Source organism: Ambystoma mexicanum, chromosome 6p (genome assembly GCF_040938575.1).
Source record: "Ambystoma mexicanum isolate Mex_15411 chromosome 6p, UKY_AmexF1_1, whole genome shotgun sequence".
In the NCBI taxonomy this organism is placed as follows: Eukaryota; Metazoa; Chordata; class Amphibia; order Caudata; family Ambystomatidae; genus Ambystoma; species Ambystoma mexicanum.
This window is the reverse complement of record NC_090935.1, coordinates 1,059,760,264-1,059,780,629: the sequence shown is the minus strand read 5'-3', so window position 1 is coordinate 1,059,780,629 and position 20,366 is coordinate 1,059,760,264.

Here is a 20,366-nt window from a genome sequence, read left to right as displayed (position 1 = left end):
AACATTTACAGTTCCTAAATTACCTTCTAATGTCCTGGGTAATTTGCCTTCCCCAGGATTCAAAGTCACTTCTGTAAATGTTCAACCAAAGAATAAATGTCTTAAATCAGGTCTTGATGTGTCAAAGGCAAAGTTTGCTAACCAAAATGCCACTGATAACAAATCTCCTCCCTTGGGTGAAATATCCACTTTCCATTTTCAGCAAAATAGCCCCAATGGTAATCCTGGCCATGATGCTTTATCCACAGTTCAAATGAAAATGCAATATCTACACTGCCAATGATACACAGTTCTTGGTTAACAGGATTTCTTGAATTCCAGTTTTAGAATTCACAATGGTATATTTGTCAGGATGCCTTCTTAGTGCTGCTGGTTCCACTTCAAAAACTACAGTTCTCCTTGCTTCACCATGAGGATAGTCACCTTTGTCCCACAGTATTCTACTTTGCATCTACCGAGAACCAGATATACTACAACAGCTTCTGTATTTAGGTTTCAACAAAATATACTGTAAAGCACTTCAACCTCTTCAGGTAGGCAAGGCACTCTTCCTCTGAATAACTTTCTCCAAAGGGGCAGCCTCTTTGCCTGTCTTGTCTCTCTGCCACAATAACAACCTGGGGTTGCCTTCAAGCCTCACTTCTCTCTGGCTTCCACAATCTTGGGCACTACAGGTTGGGTCTACTTCAGAATAGTCTTTACAAGCAGCCAAATACCCTTCCTCAACTTTACCTACACCTTTCTGCCAGCTATTAGCCCAATAAATTACTTGAAGCCTTAGTGCCACTCGCTTAGCTTCAGGTAATTCGTGCACACTGGTGTTTTAGGCCAATTAACAGTTAGTAACTTCATAGTACAGATGGGTTGCTCTTTAACTCTGCGAAAGGTTGGTTTCACTTTTAGTATGGAGTGCCTCTGGCCATGGAAAATGCTTGTTCTCTTCTTCAACAGTTTATACACTTCAACTTCTTATAATTGAAAGGTATGTCACATTCAAGTATAGCATAGGATTCAGTCTTTCTGTAGGAAACACAATTAGGCCCATGCAACCTCTTCTTTTTTTTTGTAAACTCTTTGTATTGAAATTTGCAACATAACATACAAAGAGTAAAAGAACATGCCCTCCACCACCCCCCTCCATGTCCCACCTCCTCCCCCCTTGGCAACTAGCTTAACCTTCTTAGTTCACCCTTCACTCGGGTTGCAACTCAATGTTCATTGTAAATCCAACAGTTTCAAACGTTGCGGGCACCACACCACCCTAAAATCATCCTTAAGCACATTCAGGACATCACCCCAGTCAGCCGCAAAGGACTGAACCTTGTCATTCATTCCCAAATCTTCCGGAGCCAGTCTTGGCATCTAGGGACCTCCGGGCCTTTCCATCTTTGCGCAATTAACAACATTGCTGCCAAGGTCAAGATTGCTTTCTCCTTCTCCCTCCCTCTGGTTTCCCCTGCCCCCGTGGCACCCCGTATGCCCAAGAGGATCTGGACTGGAGTTCCTACCTCCTCCCGACCGAAGGCTTGTTCCTGTGCCTCCCGTACTTCTTCCCAGAAAGCTCGAATCTTCGGCACTTCCACCAAATATGCTCCGCCGTGCCCGCCATCCCGCATCCCCTCCAGCACTCCCCTGACACTGAGGGGTATATCCTATGTAGCCGGTCGGGGGGGATAATGCCATCCAAATAAAATCTTGTACCATGCCTCTTGTAATTGGGAAGCTTTGGCCAATTTGGGTATTCTCCTCCACAATCCTTCCCATTCCGGCCTACCTATTTCTCGCCCCAAGACACATTCCCGTTCCCGCATATAAGCCCAAGGAGTTCCTGCATTTGCTGCATGCAACATTTTGTAAATGTTGGAGATAAGCCCTTTCGTGCCATCATTAGTGAGAAGGAATTTCTCAAATTGGGTTGGATCTCGAGTAGCTGCCAATCTGACCTCCGGGTGTAATACCCAGTGACGTATCTGTGCATATCGGAATCTGTCGCTCTCTTGTATAGCAAATTCCCTCTTATAATCGCTAAATGATACCACTTCCCCACCCGGGAACATGTCACACAATTTCCTGCAGCCACCTTTCCACCATTTTGCAAATGCCCCTCTCTCCAAACCCGGGGTGAAATTCCCATTTCCGAAAATGGGGGTGAAAGGGGATGGGAAAGTAGTGATTCCCCTAGGACCCGACAGTCTGTCCCATGTATCGGCCATCGGTTTAGTAATAGTGCTCTGGTAGAGATGCCTGGGTATATGCTCCTTAGGGAGCTAGGTTCCGGTGCGCCACAGCCCTGTCCATCCTCACCCATAATTTATCTTGCGTTCCTTCATCTACCTTCAGCCACTCTCTTATGATGCGCATTTGTGCAGCTTCATAATATTGCCGAAAATCTGCAATGCCAGTCTCCCCTCATCCCTAGGTGCCATCAGCAGTCTAGCCCCCAGCCTGGCTCTTTTCCCCTCCCAAATGAACTCTCTCGTCAATTTACCCAATTCCTTGAAAAAACTAGCCGGGACCGGTTGAGGGATCGCCTGAAAAAGATACAACAAGCATGGGAGCGTGACCATTTTAACCGCGGCTATCTGCCCCATCCATGACACCCTCAGATTCCTCCATCGTAGAAAGTCCATCTTAATTGCCTTGAGGAGGGGAGGGAAGTTCGCTGCGTACCACCCTCCTAAAGTCACCCCCAGATATCGAATCCCTCCCGGGCTCCACTGAAAGGAAGTATTCTCTCCTAGGCTCTCTCGATCAACTGCCCTTACCGTTAAGTTCAGAATTTCTGACTTATTAGTGTTAATTTTTAATCCCGAGGCTGCCCCAAAGGTGTCTAGTAGAGTCACGCTCGCCAGAAGTGAATCCCTTGGTGCCGACAGCATAAGCAGCATGTCATCTGCAAAAGCCGCAACTTTCTGTTGCTCCCCCCCAAAAGGAATGCCCCGGATCTCCGTGGAGTCCCTGATTGCTTGCAATAAAGGCTCTAGATAGATCGCATAAAGTATTGGGGAAAGCGGGCATCCCTGTTTTGTTCCCCGCTGCAATTGGATTAAGCTAGAGGCAGCTCCATTCACCATCACCCTAATCGTAGGAGCTTGATAATTGGCCCTCACCATTGTCATAAACTCCCCACCGAATCCCATTTTTTCCATAACCCGAAACAGAAATGTCCACTCCACACGGTCAAAAGCCTTCTCCGTGTCCAAAGCCACCAAGACTGTGGGAGTGTTTGCGTTCTGGACTTTTTCAATTATATGGGCCACTCGTCTGATGTTATCAGCAGTTTACCTTCCCCTAATGGACCCGGCCTGATCGGGGTGTATTAGGCATGGGAGGATAGAGTCGAGCCTATTCGCCAGAATCTTAGTGTAAACCTTAGCATCGATGTTAATCAAGGCAATGGGTCGGTAAGACGTTCTCTCCTCCGGGTTTTTGTTTGGTTTGAGGATAAGGGTGACTTTAGCCCCTTCCATGGAGGGGACAATCCTGCCATATCGGCGGAATGAGTTGAATAATGAAGCCAAATGCGCCACCAGCTGAGAAATTAATAGCTTATAAAAGAACAGAGTATAGCCGTCCGGACCAGGGGCTTTATGTGCTGGAAGGCCTCTTATTACCCCCTTACTTCCTCCTCCGAAATTTCCCGATTCAGGGCATCCCTCTTATCTCTGCTATTTTCCCCAAATGCACCCTTCGCAAGAACTGCTCCTGCAGGTCATTATCGGGGTGCTGTGAAGCGTACAGGGATCCAAAGGACTCCGCTAGAGTCTCCTGTAACTCCTCTTGCCTTGTGACCCGGGCCCCTGAGCTTGTCCCCAATGCTGTATTCGCTTTTCTCGCCTTTTTGCCCCGTAGCAGACGAGCCAAGAGAGCATCGGCTTTATTGGCCTTAGCATAATACCTTTTCCTGATGGCTAATAGGGCTCCCTCTGCCTTTTTTGTACGCAGGTTCAGCTGCCCCAGTGCCTTCCTGTACTCTCGCATTGCTTTTCGAGAGGGGGTGTCACCAGCCGCCTGTCTAGCTGCCTCCACCTCTGCTTCCAATTGGGCTTCCAAAGCCTGTACCTGTTTCACCCGGTGGGCTGATTAAGCTATAAATTCCCCCCTGAGAGTGGCCTTGAAAGCATCCCACCTTATACCCTCGTCGGTGTCCTCTTTTCTGTTACTCTCAAAAAATACCTTGATTCTCTCTTCAACCCTCTCCCGCACATCTGGGTCTCTCAGTATGGCTTCTGGTAATTTCTAGCCCCACAAACCCTTTGCCCTACGACCCAGCCCCATCACCAGGGAGACCAATTTATGATCTGCTATCCCAATCGGCCCGGTGACGACCTCCCGGATACTCCCCAACAAGCTTACCGACACCCATATGTAATCAATCCTGGATTGTGACCTATGAACTTCCGACAGGAAAGTGTAACCGTCCTCCTCCCCTTTCAATTCCCTCCAGACATCTCGCAGCCCCATCCTGCCAATCCTTTCCTTCAGGTCTGACGACATTACTGCCCCTCCACCTCCTCCTCGCCTCCCAGATCTATCCCTCTCACCTTCGCAAGCGATGTTAAGATCCCCCATTAAGACAATCTGACCCCAACTTTGCTCCTCCAGCACTTTAAGGAAACGTTGTAGAAATAGCTCTTGACCGGATTTGGGAGCGTACACTACGGCCAAAGTATATGGGGCCTCCTGGAATTTCCCACTGACTACTAAATATCTCCCTTCCTTATCTCTAATCACGTCACAAACCCGGAAATCCACCGTGTTTCTGATAGCTAAAGCCACCCCCTTCGTTTTATTTTGGCCGGAGGCATGGAGAATCTGGTTGAAGCCACGCAATTTTAATCTACCTTGGTCTGTACGCTTCAAGTGTGTCTCCTGGAGCCCCATAAAGTCCGGTTTTTCTTTCTGTGTAAAACGCTCTAATTTTTTCCTTTTAAGGGGGGTGTTTAACCCCCTCACATTATGTGTTAGCCACTTGAAATGTTACCCAACAGAGGTAGTTACCGCTACCTGGGAGTGCTCCCCTGCCCTTCGCTTAATCCGACTGCTAGTTACCATCCCCCAACTGCTCCCCCCTTCTACCCCATTTCCCCTCCTTCCCCCCTCTCCTCCCCCCTCTCCTCCCTCCCCCCACCCCCGAAGGATAACACCTTCCCGCTCTCTTCCCATTCCTAATACGGGCATCAACGCCCTTTCAGATTCCAACATGTTTGCTCCCCTAGTAACCCGCCAGCTTATATCCCCCTTTTTGAGGCCCACCACCTAAGACATTCCCAGCACCAATTAGGGCTTTGACTTATTCTCGCAGCTCGGTGAGCCCGGCTTCCCTTTATTCTGCGGTTCACCATGTCTTGATCCTCTACGCCTTTTATCGCCGACAGTTGTCCATTCCCATGGTCGGGGCCTAGGGCGGCCATGCCCACTTTTCTGGCTCGTGGTAGCAGAGGCTTCCTCTAGGTCTAAACCCAAGAGGTCTGCCCCCTCCTGTAGGGAAGTAACCCGTCGCTGGGCTCCCTCCCATTCGAAAGTCAAGCCAAACGGAAAGGTCCATTTATATCGAATCGCCTTTTCATTGAGGACCTTCAGCAGTGGGCCCATATGCTTCCGTTTCACAAGTGTAATGCCCGCCAAGTCCTGAAAAAGAGCAATCTGCTGGCCCTCGTACATTATGGGTTCTTTTGGTCTTGCTGTATCTGGCAAACGCTGCCAACACATCTCTCGGTCTCGCTGACTGGCCCTTGTTCAATCGCCCGGTTCTATGCACCCGATCTAGCTCCACAGCCGCCTGGTTATCCTCCCCCAGAATATCAACGAAGATGCCCTGAAGCACCGCCTTCAAAGTCTTGTCTGGTACTGATTCCAGCAGCAATTTCACTCTTACATTGATCCTGCAGGATCTGTTCTCCAAGTCCTCCATCTGAATCTCAAGATTTCTCGTGGCTACATCCAGCCTTTCTATAGCCTCGCTGTTAGCTGAAATATCGTTGCCCATCTCCTGCAGGCCTTCCTCCAACACATCCGTCCTCTCCCACAGCTGACGCATCTCTTGCTTCATCTCCCCAATGGCTTCATTCAGGTCGTTGCGCATTAGCTGGAATTGTTCCTGAAAGGTCTTCGCCAGATTTGCCTGTAGGGCGTGCAACTCCCCTAAGAGTTCCTGTCTGGCAAGGGTGCCAGATCCTCCACCTCCCCTTCAGTGGTATCCTCTCCCGTCTTCCCTCTGACCGCCCTGGAGCCTATTACCGCCGCCTGAGCCGGCCACATCGCCTGAAGGGTGCCCAGTACTTCTCCCAAAGAGTGGGGAGCTCTCCCCCCTTTCCCCTTAAGTTTCGTGGACATACTGCTTACTTCTCCTCTGCGTGAAGGGTCCCGGTCCGCCCACCCCGTCCCAGCGTTCCTCAGCACCCGGCGAGAACGGGCACGATGCAGGCGTTATTCACTTTTCTTATGGGTCTGGGGGCGTCCCTCCCCCTGGCAAACCCTGCAGTCACACCGGTTGAGCCCCTGTGTGTTACTCCTCCAAAGACTCACTGTGCGGGAGAGCCCCCTTGAAGATCAGGGGTGCCCGTGTCGCTCCTCCAGGCCCCCGGGCCGGCCCGCTCCTCCTTCCTCCTTGAGCCCCTCCACTCCAAAAGGGCCTCTAGCAGCCCAAACATGGCTACCAACTGCACAAACAAAGTCTCGGGGCCCTCTGGTGCAGGGGGGTGTGTGCGAGACAGTCCTGTAGCTGAAAAGTACCACCGGGTGATCCACGCTGCGCTCAGGGGCCACCCACCTTCTCCCCTGCCCGCGTACCTTCACACGCAACAGGCAGGATGTCGCTCGATGCAGCATGCAGACAAGGAGAGCCTGCCGGGACCCGCTCCACTCCTCAGCTCCTCCAGCAATTCGACCCGTGATATAGCGCCCCCCGGACGTCGCCGGGTATTCAGCCCCCCTCAGGGGGCCCGCCGCCTCAGTGCTCCTTGGCATGGTGGGATCGCCAGTGGTGCGCCTCAATCAAATCTGAGGCCGCTGATGTCTCCGCCAGCACCGCTGATCCCCCGCTCCCCCGCAGGCTCGGCGCTGAACTTCTCCCGGTGCCGCACTCACCAGGGCTTCTCGCAGGAAGCCGGGCCACCAATCGCCGCTGCTCCGCTGGCCCCCCTTCCGTGGAGGTCCTCAGCTGCCGACAGGCACTTCCCCAGGGAGAATGTAGTGCCGGAGCTCCCCGTCTTTTTTGGGCACGCCACCCCCTCCTCCACTCACTCCGAGAGCGATGGCCACCGTCGCACCACAAAGGCCCCACAGACCCGAGGGGCTCCCGACGGGGTATGCTCCGGAACGGTCTCCAACCCTGGCCGGGTGTTTTTCCGCTCAACTCCTCTTCCAGCGACACAGCGGGGAAACATGCAGTGCTCACCGCGGGTCCGCAGCTGGGGTGGTGGGCACCTTTCAACAGCCAGGTCCGGAGAGCGCCGTCAGCACGTCTACACTGTGCCGGCGGCCATCTTGGAATCCCATGCAACCTCTTCTTAATATAGTCTTAAAGGTTTAAAGATTGGTATAAGACTGTGTTCCTGGACGAAAGTGAAGGATAGAATTCAACCTTTCTTTAGGAATCACAATTAGGTACACACAACCACCCTTTGATGTATTTTCCATAGGTTAAAGGTTTCCACATTTGTATTGTCAGTGTTAAGTATTCGGTAATGTTCTTCGAAAAGTTTACTCCCTTAATTGGAGACAGACGACTCCTTTAGGTAGAAACAGTCTCTATAATAATTGAACAATGGATTTTAGTAGCGTTAGCTTTATATGAGAGTAAAAAGGAACTTCCAGATTACACTCAAGTGCTAAATTTCCATTATGCTGACATTTTAGATTCAACAAACAAGTTTTACTCACTTTAATTCTTACGCAAGTTATCACAGAGTTGGATATTGTTGCCGGCAATGCTTGTGCAAGGTTTTAGTAAACCGTACTTCACTCACTGGCTTCTCTGACCCTTGCTCTGTGGGTCACACTGCTTTCCCAATTCCTACGACAACTTCTGCTGCTTCCGGCTTTGTCAAGACCTTACTGTTGTCCCCTTCAATAAAGTAAGTTATTTCAACTTCTGCTGTTTGGCAAACAGCCATCAAAAGCGTGGAATTATGGGGCAAGTTAAACAGGGGGTTGTCCAAGGCTTCGAGTCTGTTCCCCCCCATGTAATCCTCCCGCAGTATACCACCCCCAGGGGTAGGATCAGGAAGTGCCTGCCTTTCACTAGCCACATGAGAAGGGACCCAGACCAGGATTCTGGGAGGAACATTCCATGATTCATCACAACTGCCATACCGCAGGCAAGAGAAAAACCAAAGCAGAGGTAGGAGAGGGCACTGGGGATAGATATTGGGGAGGAAGCATGGAACTATGTCAAGGCCCAAAATCAGAGGGTATCGCTAAATGTGCGATATAGGGAAATACATTTAAATGATGTGCACCAGACCTACTGCACTCCATCGAAACTGCATACGTTTTATTGGGAGGTGTCTGGGGAGTGTTCCCATTGTGTGGCTGCAGAGGTCGATTTTGTACATCTCGATTGGAGCTCTCCCCCTGCCATGCAATTCTGGGGAGAGTTGTTTGACACTCTATATGCAATAGTTAAAGAGGTAGTGTTTATTGACCCCCTATTGAGGCTGCTGGGCCTGACCACGAGCCTGGCCCAGCCGCATCAGTGCTTGGCATGCCTGGTCCTGGCCCAGAGGAAGATAACAAAGGCATGGTGGAAGGGCCTCGGGCCAAGGAGGGCGCAATGGTTGGAAGATATTGCTTATTGTTAGGATGTCGAGGCAGCTTATATTAGTAAATTACCACTGCATGCCTGTCCTCCAGATGTGTGTGGCCAGTATGTACAGTTCTTTTTGGCTGAGGGGGAAACTCAGGTTGCACCGGACAATGATGGCGGAACATGGATATAGATGAACTTGAGTCTCTCCCAAATCTGTTCCCTCTTAATTTGGCGTACTGATGGTTCAAGGTAATGAGCTGTGCAGAGCCCGTGCATGTAGGAGGGGGCCTCACCGGACTACTATGGGAACAATGGACATGTTTATTCTGAGAAACTTGAAGCGGATGCGGACGTACATATCTATTATTTTTGTAATGATGACACTCTGAATGGGTTTGTTATGTTATTGTTGGTACGTGTTGTTATGAAAACCAATAAACAACGTTTTTTAAAAAAAAGAGCTTAACCTGGGAGAGTGAAAGGGTTATAACATCATATTCGCACTACAACAAAGTTATGGCAGAAAAAGTCACAAGTTCACAGCGCTTATACAGTGATTAAGAAAATAAACATCAAGGCTGCGGGTATCTGGGCGGTGTGGGTGTACTGCCAATACACATCCACAGGAATAGTTGAAGAAAAACAAAGATGTTCCCAGTCTCACTGCGCCAAGAAATTATAATTAATTGTTTGTGCAAAGAAAAGCCTTTATTGTTTGTGCGAAGAGAAGCCTGACACGTGTTTCAAGCTGTGTACAGCTTTTCATCAGAGGCTTAGGTTGCAGCAATAAGAACTCCACATTTAGAGTAGGACAATGCCAAATACAGTTCTCAAAATGCCTCGCAGTTGCGGAAAGCTCAATGACCGCTTGTTTCAGTCTACTTGTGTTACCATTGCCACTGCATGCCTGTCCTCCAGATGTGTGTGGCCCGTATGTACAGTTCTTTTTGGCTGAGGGGGAAACTCAGGTTGCACCGGACAATGATGGCGGAACATGGATATAGATGAACTTGAGTCTCTCCCAAATCTGTTCCCTCTTAATTTGGCGTACTGATGGTTCAAGGTAATGAGCTGTGCAGAGCCCGTGCATGTAGGAGGGGGCCTCACCGGACTACTATGGGAACAATGGACATGTTTATTCTGAGAAACTTGAAGCGGATGCGGACGTACATATCTATTATTTTTGTAATGATGACACTCTGAATGGGTTTGTTATGTTATTGTTGGTACGTGTTGTTATGAAAACCAATAAACAACGTTTTTTTAAAAAAAAGAGCTTAACCTGGGAGAGTGAAAGGGTTATAACATCATATTCGCACTACTCCGGGGAAGACTGTTCATCAAAAACCGTATAGAATCCCTGACAGTAGGAAACTAATTATTTGAGACAAAATAGAGGCTATGTTAAAAGCAGATATCATTGCACCCTCCCACAGTCCATGGTCCTCTCCTATTGTACTGGTGGCTAAACCTGATAATTCATGGATGTTTTTTATCGACTTTACGAAAGTCAATGAAGTGTCACAATTTGACTGCTACCCTATGCCTAGGATACATTACTTGATTGGTAGATTGGGAGATGCAGTATACCTTTCAACCATTGACCTAAGAAAAGGTTATTGGCAGTTGCCATTTAACTCCATAGACAAACCTAGGTTTGTTTCAATTTAAGGTTTTACCCTTTGGGTTACATGATGCCCGAGCTACCTTTCAAAGACTAATGGACCATGTTCTTAGACCATGACCTTTATTCTGTGTTGCCTACATTGGTGATATTTTCATGCATAGTAAAACCTGGCCAGAACATATGCCACATTTATATCAGGTTGCCCGAGCCTTAAAGAAAATTGAACTTACTTTTAATCCGAAGAAGTGTCCTCTTGCGAGATCTGCAGTAAAATACCTAGGCTTCTTTTTGGGAAATGGATTAGTTCAACCCCAGACTGAAAAGGTTAGAGCTATTAAAGATGCCCAAGCTCCCAAGACTGAGAAAGAACTACAAGGCCTTCCTAAGCCTAGCTGGTTACTATAGAAGGTTCATCCCAAATGTATCTTCCATCACTTCCATTCTTACAGACAAACTTAAGAATGCAGAACCCCAAAAACTTAAATGGCCTTCTGAAAACCAAATATGTTTTGATACATTAAAACTGATTTTATGTAGTGAACCTGTCTTAAAGGTGGCAGACTTCAATAGACCCTTTATACTACAAGCAGATGTGTCAGATACAGATCTTGGGGTGGTATTGTCACAACTACATGATGGTACAGAACATCCCATTCTCTACATTAGTAGAACATTATTTTTCTGAGAGAAGAATTACGCTACTCTGGAACTTGAAGCCCTGGCCATCAAGGGGATTATAACTCATTTGAATTCCTGGCTTGGAACCCTTCTCATGTGGCCAGGGAAAGGCATATACTTCCTGATCCCGACCCCGGGGGTGGTGTTCTGTGGAAGGATCACATTAGAGAGTAACTGGGTCAGGAAAACTGGGAAAATACCTTTAATAACTTCCCTAGAGCCCCTAAGATCTTAATGGCCTATTGTAGAATTGAAGTCTAGGAAGAAAATGGTAATCAGAACATTGGGGCTTCAAGTCCTGCAGTGCCCTAAATACTGGAACGAGGAAGAGGGATTCAGAGGTACTAAACTGCAAAACGCATTCTAGTAGATCTGATGACCCATACCTGATTGGGACTTTTGAATAGATAAGCCCCCCTCAAGTGCAGGCCATTAGGACAAGAAGGCAGAAGAGGTTGCAGGCCGCAGTTGCAGCAGCAGGAGTGGATAACCGAAGACATCCGAATCGCTGCTGTATCTGAAGCGGATGCCGGTTCTGAGAGGGTCTTCGTGTTTGCTGATTGAAAGTGCAGAGATCGCTCAGCGGGAAGCCCTTTTTACGGAAGACTTTCCCCATGGAGAGAGAGACTCTTCTGACTGGATGTCTTGCTCCGATGGCTGGCGAGCACCAGAGCACTTTAGGAGTGAGATGAGCTCCTTTCTGATCAGCGCGAGCCACGGGAAAATGAATGAAGGCGTCGGTCATACAGAAATCAGCAGAAGAAGCAGAGTTGGATGAAGCAGCGGGCACGTATAAGGAATCTGGTGAGTTTACTGTTGCTAGGTAATACCGGAACGCTCTCTAGTCAACCGCTTGCTATTTTTCCTTATTTTGAATACCGAGCTAATGAAAGAGAATCATATTTGTGTGTTAACAACGTTGACAAAGTACAAGAAAGGAAAGGTTGCAATTAATATTGTCCAAGCCAAGAATATTGTCAAAGCATAGAAAGAGCAATATTGAAACATGAGAGAAACACAGATTGCCAAAACCAAAAGAGGGCAATACTGAAACAAGCTAATCATAACCACCATTGCCAAAGCCAAGAGACAACAATATTGACGTCAGCTAATTATAACCAATACTACCAGAGCAAAGAAGTGGCAGTAGTTGGGGAAGACATCAATAAGCAGTGCCTAAGCCAAGGAGGGGTGAGTGTAATACAGAAACATTGTTAGCAGCTGTTTGATGTAAAAGTGGGAAAACAAGAGTGGCAGGAGAGAAGCCCTCCTGAGAGAAAGTATCAAGGAGGAGAGGAGAACAACCTGCATTGCCAGTGGCGAATACAACAGTGGAACAAACAGCACCAATGTGACTCATGTTTTCTCAGAAGAAGTTGTGAATTTTTATGTCGTTGAAAGTTAAGGACTTTTCTAAAGGTTTGAAGTAAACCTCACCATATAGTATTTGTAGTAGTGTTAGGGGCCTTTTTCCTCGCAGGTGAGTATACCAGGATAGGGACCTTTTAGTGGTAGTCCTGGCAGGTTAGCGGATCAGTAAGAAATCATTGAAGTACTGCTTTGTGCTTGAAAGTTGTGAAGAAGAAGAAGTGGCAAGACCAATAAAACTGTTTAATGAATTGTGGTGGAATAATCCTGACAAAAAAACATTGTTGTTGATTCAGAAGAATTGTGAGTCTATTTGTTTTCTTAAGAAGAAGAAATTGTGTTTAACTTCCATCTGTGGTAGAATCATCCAGACAAAACATTGTTGTTGATAAAGGATAATTGTGAAAGTATATTTGTTTTCCTAAGGAGGATAAACCATGTTGAACCTTTGTCCATACTTGAAGAGAAAGACTTTTCATCTGATTGAACTTTTGTCAAACATCCCAGTGAAAGACTTTTGATGTAAGACACACTTTATGATCAAAACGTGGTTACAAAAAGGAACTTTCTTCTTTGAAGGGTTGATTGAAATTCCTGCTGTGAATCTGGGGACCTGACCCAGGTTAAAAAGAAACACAGTTATGAGGTTTAAGTTGAATATAACTGTTATTTCTGTTACATTTGAATTGCCATTGATTACCTTCATGAGTTTGATGTATGTATAAGTGTGAAGGATAAATTCCTTTTGTTAGAGTGCTTTCCTTTAGTTATTTTGACAGGCAGGGAAATCCTCTTTAGGTTAGGGATAGTGAGGGATTTTTCACACCCTTTTAAGTTAATAAAATGGCTACTTGTGAAAAACGTTTGCCATGTTGCCCGCCTCACATTTCTGAGAAATTCAAGCTCATTGGAATAAATCCAGTCACGCTCTAGAACAAATGGTGTGGTTTCTAGAATGTCTTGGTTGATATTGGTAGGGTCTCTGTCCAATTTGGTATAGTTCTCTTCCTTCTCTAGCAAATCCATAACCATGGTGTAATACTGGGTCTGATTTAGAACCAGGCACCCCCACTTTTGTCAGCTGGGTTGATTATCAGGCCCCTGTCCGTATTAAGAGTTTTCAAAGCTGCTCGTTCTGAATTTGAAAGGTTGTGTCGTATATGTGAGATGTCTTGTTGTTAAGCTTGTGTATCTCATTATACACCTTTCAAAGGTGAGCAATTATTTTGGTGTCTGATTTTCAGTTTGGCAATAGTTAGACTTAACCTTAAACCCTATGTAGTCCTCAGTACTGGGAGGCTTATTGTTGATAAAATATCATTTTACTTTCAGTTTTCTGAAAAATGGGTGGAATTCGGATTCCGCAACAAACCAGTTTGTGGGAATCGTTGGTATGAACGTCAGCCCCTAGGCCAATACTTGTTACTCCGACTAAGTCAATGCAACCCCTGACAGATTGAACACTGGTAGTGTCAGTGAGGGGTCTATCTCCTCCAGTAGCATTTCCAAGGGCGCAATCAAATGAATATCTGCAGGGGGTATTGTTCTTGTGGGGAGTGGCCACAGGACTGCCCGCTGGGCACTACCGGCCTAAAAAAGGCCTGCAATATGTCCTGCGGTGGCCCTGTGCATAGTGGTCCTAATCTGGGTACTAATCACCATTAGAATCTGAACTAGAAGAATCAGAAAAGGTGACGCAATGGCATAGGGAACGTGACTGGTCATATGTGGGGTAGTCACTGTTGTTGTTGCAATTCTCCAAACAATTTTCCGCTAGGTATGGATAGACTATTTCCAGTCTGAACTCCCTGATGTCTTTTTAAAAAAAAATGTTTTTTTATTGATTTTCAAACAACAGTGTAACTTACAGACATCAATCAATGATTCATAACATTGTGTATCATTATTGTCCGTCTACCTACTCCCCCTAACTAACCCCCCAACTCCAGCCTACCCCACACACTATGCCACATCGTATTCTACCGTCTGTTACAAATAATACACTTATCTAAAACCCCTCACATCACAGGAGAGACCTCCCCCTCTCGGGCTACTGCATGCATTGAGCCTGACAAGTCTTGCACCAATAGCTTCCAGGAATCGAGGAATACGCTGTGTTCATCTCAGCCGCTATGTGCCGCTTCCTGCCACACTACAGTCTCCACCCTTGACCACTCTGAAGGTCCCGCCACCATAGACCTGTCTCCGGGCCCTTACGTGCCTTCCATCCCATCACAATTCTACGTTTCGCCAATATGTATGCTAAGTCCTTTAATTTACTAACGTGTCTCACCCACTTCGGGCGTGCGAAAAGACCCAGCATACAAGCTGCGGGGAACTCGCATCTAATGTTATACCTGCTGTGGTCAGGGCTTGGGCTATCCCCTCCCAAACATGTCTTACCTCTGCACATGCCCAAAACATATATAATAAATCTGCGTCTGTCGTATCGCATTTTGGACAAACTTGTTCCGTCGCTCTACTAAACTTGGCGATTTTCTCCGGAGTCAGGTACGCCCTATGGGTGACATAAAGTTGGATCAGATGGAGCCTTGTTTCTAGAAACCTTTTTGTGGTACATTAGAGCTCTGCCCCAGGATGTATCAGTCAGCTGCTCATGCAAGTCTGTTTCCCATCTGTGCTTGGTCTGCGCCATCTGATGCCCTGGTTGTGACATTAACCGCTCATATAACTGCAACACCTTGTGTCCCCCTTCTGAAATGTCATACAATGTTTCTATGATCTCTTCTAGTAAGATCCCATCGGGGGCTGGCCATCTGCTTTGTACCCTCTGAAGTAGAGCTGCATGTGTAATATATTGTTCAGCACGTATGCCTGTTTCAGAGGCGAATGTGACAAAATATTTTGGTTTACCCTCCTGTAGTAGGTCACCAACCATCGCCACCCCCATTGGCTCCCAGTATCTCCTTATCTTCAATCTGAGTTGCGTGTCTTTGTGTTTCAATGACACTAATGGCACTTGGGGGGAGCTGTCATGGTCATCGGGCCAAGAACGCAAACATTAAAGGGCCACATATATAGGGGGCCCGGATGGACACAGTCCTGGCGCCTTCGGCAGCAGGCTCATGAATAACAGTAAGCAAGAACATTTATTTGGGACAAGAATGCTTTTATTATGGACATAGCACCTCATTCTGGGTGCAAAGTGCATTTAACATGGGAACTTCCACTCACTAAAGCAGCCCCACGTGTACTCTTGGGTGTGGCTGCTGCTATTGGGTTGCCTTGCACGTGCTGAGTCTCTGGGAGTGGCAGGGTGTGGCAGGCAAGCCAGGCCTAGTGGGCGTGCCCACGATCGCAGCTATATAAGCGGCTCTGATCGCAGAGGCAGATGCGTCGCGTTATTCTGCACTTCCATGCAGCGTAACGCTCACCGCCGTCTGGGATTAGACTTACCTTTGGTAATCCTGCTTCCTGCCATCATACTTACCAACTGGAGAATCTGCTCTCACCTGCGCGTGTCTTCGTTGATCCTGGGATTCATCTTCATCTTGGCACCGCAGCTCATCTTCAATCTTCCGGAACGCTGACATCTTCATCTTGGCACTGAAGCTTATCTTCAAATCTTCATCTCAGCACGACGCGCTCTGTCCGCGACAGCAGCATCTGTAAGTAAAAACGAAAGGCAAGGTTAGACACTTAAAAGACATTCAGTTTAAGGTTGTGCTACCACCGAACCTCGCGCTTTTCCTGAAACCATCACTTAACTGCTGTAGGACATTGTGGTTCCCTCCATCTTCCACCTGGCCGCGTTCCACGCCCCCAGAGCTGCTTTTGGGCCATCTATTGGGAAGAAAATGCAAGAGAAACATTATTCAGGATTAACAACAATATTGAGAGCAATAATACAAATACATAAATTGAGAAGAGGCAAAGAGAAAACAGAAAGGGGAAGACACAAGAGACATTGAGAGACACTTACCACCAACCAGGAGAAGCATAGTCGCAGCTGGACTGGATTTTCGAAAATTCGAAACATAAACTCTAAATTGATGCCACTTTGAATTTACTTAGGAATACGAAGTTTAGAGGGTAACTACAAAAGACAAGGCAGCAAATAGAAAATTTAGCACTTCAAACATAGTGATATGAGACGAATAAGTGAATCAATTGCAGCAACAAAATTAAGTATAGCAAGTGCTTTTCCTTCAATGTCCAATAAATAAAACTTAAAACGCATCTTTATTTATATTTATATAGCGTGCAAGCAACCCAGGGGCATTGAGGCGCTGTTACTTGCAATAACTTAGTTACATGGTACAGGCATGATAGCGATTGTTAACACATTATGAATACTACAAGATATCATACTGTTGTTACAGATATTGCATTGGGACGTATATTACAACATCTGTTATGGAGAATATACTCATTAGCTTACCTGATTACCTTGCTAAGAATCACCTTGTTTATACTGTGATGTTCAGCCTCAGAATTGTTCAACTTACTAAAATGTTCTAAATAAATCATTAAACATCTTTCAAACTAATAGACAACATTATACACAAAAGCAGGAATCTCTTCAACAGCATGTGAAAAATATAAATCTCACCTATTAACATCAACCCTCCTGAAGAACTAATAAAAATTATTAGGGAAACAAGTGTCGAGGGAAAATACAACAACCATCAACAAGAGGAAAGATTTGAAATACAAACAACCGCATCTAAAATCATCAAAACTAGGTACTAATGTCCACAAAGGAGACATACGGAAAAAAACTACCAAGGACTTAAACATTCTCTCTTAATGTGAAGTAACATTAAGAACCTCAAAGGACTTTTTCTTTTCTTAATGTGAAGCAACACTAAGAACCACAAAGGATTTCTTTTCGAACAATCACTAAAGCAATCCTCTAAATATGGATTAATATTGAGGATCAACAGGCTAACAATCCTAATTGGATGTAAAAACTGCAAAAATCAGCCAAATAAATTAAGAGTGTCATTTTGTGAAGATTAACAATAAACGATATTTGATGATTCTTTGTCTATTGTTTGATACACAAATAATTTAGTATCTCCAGGTGCAACTTAAAGGTAACCAATCTGTATTTCACACATTCGTAAAGTAGTGGAGCAGCCTTGGCAGCACCACCATCTTTAACAGAGCTACTCTTCCCATCAGTGAAAGCGGTAGTTTCCCCCAGAAAACCATGGACTTCTCTATTTTATCAACTGCCTTCGATGTGTTTTGCAAGTGTTCTGTCTTAGGGTCATGATAAATATCCACCCCTAAATATCTAAATGTAGCTACCTCCCATTTAATCAGCAGTGATGGCAACTTATCTAAGTGTATCACTTTATATACCACTAAGGGGAACAAGCAAGACTTTTGAGCATTAATCGTGATACCTGACAGTGTTGCATAACGTTCCAACACCTCTAGAATGTACTGGAGATTAGTTTCCGCTTAGTATAGGAGCATATTCTCAGCATACAGGTAAAGCAGATGGACTTCACCCTCTATCGTTATGCCCGTTCCTCGATATTCCTTACGAAGGTAAATTGCAGCAGCTCCAGGGCTAGTATAAATAGCATAGGAGACCACGGGCAACCCTGCCTGGTACCCTTACTCAGCGCCACTGCTCCAAAATGATGCACCTGCTGGTCTTAACCCTGGCCATCGGGCTCCTGTAGAGAAGCTGCACCCATTTTATATATGTTGGTCACATACTGAAGCCCTTCAGCGCTGCCAACAGCCATGGCTATCTGACCGAATCAAATTCTTTAACTACATCTAGTAAAGCCACTACATACTGATTCGTGCTCTCTTGTGTTTGGTCTATGATGTGGTGCAACCTCCTGATGTTGCATGTAATATTTCTATTGGGAACATATCCGGACTGGTCTGGATGGATACGTTTGGATATTTCTGGCCTAAGTATGTTGGCCAGCAGGGCCGTGAGTATCTTCTCATCCTGACTGAGTAATGATAGGGGTCTGTAGGAGCTACACTCATCCTCAGGCTTATTGGTCTTCAGCAGCAGAACTATTATAGATTCCCTCATTGATGCCGGCAACATGCCCATTTCCAACGCTTCATTGAGCATTTCTAACAGCGGGGGTACAACGTCCGTAATGAACTCTTTAAAGAATTCACTGGGTAATCCATCTGCTCCTGGAACTTTGCCAGTCGGTAACCCCTTTATGGTGGATATCAGTTCTTCTTCCGTTATGGGTGCCTCTAGCCTATTTACCACCTCTTCCCCTAATTTGGGGCGTTCTATTTCTTCCATCGCTTCTTCAATCTCCTCCTGTTTTGTCGTCGACGTTTAACTCCCTGATGTCTTTAGTGAGTTTTCTTGTTTTTCTGTTTAGTGTTGTGGTTTTAAATTAATTGAACTGCAAATTAATTTCTCAATGTTTCGACTGAACGTCCTGAATGATTGTGTTTTCACTGAACTTCTTTTCTTCATTATCTAAGTCTTTTTGAATGGTGTCTGCAACCCTCTGTGTTGTTGTTATTTTAAGGACCATAAGGTCCCTACTACACTTGCTTGCTATATGACTAAAGCAGGTGCTGTTTTGCATGTCATCCAGAAAGAGCACTGGTTTGTTTCTCACTATGAAGCCCATAGGAATGATGTTGGCTTTGAGGTACTCCCAGAAGAAGTGCCAATACAGTTCTGTCCAGAGTACTTTTCTTTTTCAATTTAAGCAAATCCTCTGCTGTTGATGACGAAGTGGACGGTTGGTCAAATCCTGTCGGGTTAAACATGGCTGGACCCCTAATAACTTCAGAGATTTCTTCATCGCTAAAGCTGAGTGTATTTGTTTCTGCCATGGTGTGTGGAAAACTGTAGGAGGTAAAAAGGTAGCCAAGGATTGGATTCCGAGCATAAACCGAATGTAGAAGGCATTGCGCGGACAGGTATGACCTCCTAGTAATTTGTAACAGAGCTATTAAGTGCTGCAAACTAGAATTAAATCTTCCCTAAATGCAGGCAAAGCCTGCAGAGAAATACTAAGTACTAAAGGGAATGTCCCTATTGGCATTGGTTAGGGCGGGTGTAGACCAATAAATAACATACGGGTGCCAACGGCAGAATACATAATTTGACTTGCTTTATCACGTTAACTCATGGCCTCATATAGAGTGCTGCCATATCGATGCTCAGACCTTGTTGAGAGGTACAACAAAGAGTATTTGTTATTTCAAAGAAAATGAACACTGGAACACAAGTCGTTTGCGTGAAAACAATTTACAAAACATGTATTTAAATTATACGTGACAAATTCCTGTTTAAATTGATTATAAAAGACATCTCTGTAAAACAACTCCTTAGCAATTGATGGAGTGTTCCCCCTCTACAGAGGTATATCTGGTGACATTTTGGCGAGATGGGGTCCCTTCCTCACCTTCATCGGGACAACAGTTTAGTAGTGAACCCTACAGAAACACATAATGTCCACATTAATGTAATGTAAACCTTACTAGGTAGCCTGAGTTTCAAAAAGCAATCTTATGGATTCACTAACCTTTTCTGGCGTGTCGCGCTGTGTCCGTGCGAAATGCCCGATTAGATTGTTGCGAGAATTCAATTGTTATCAGGAAGGGATACATGGAGTGAGTCCTTCCCAAGTGTTTCGACGGACCTGCAATACAGAAATGCAGCTCTAGTAGTGCATGCTGCCAAATGTAATTGGTATCACTGAGAACAACTGGAAATATTTGTACCCGAAACATGTGTACTTTCCCGCTCCTGGCTAGGGAGGCGACAGCGTGGATTCTATGTCAGAGATGTTTATTGTGGCCTTTGGGACGGGATTTGACTTTGGTGATCATGTGGATTGTTAAACCTGTGGAACTAAAACTACACATTTCTCATATGTTCATGGATCTTGTAGTTCATTTGTCAGTTTGTTTTTTAACTGAGAATAATTGTTTGGCTGCTCCAGAAGTCAAGAGTTGAGTTTA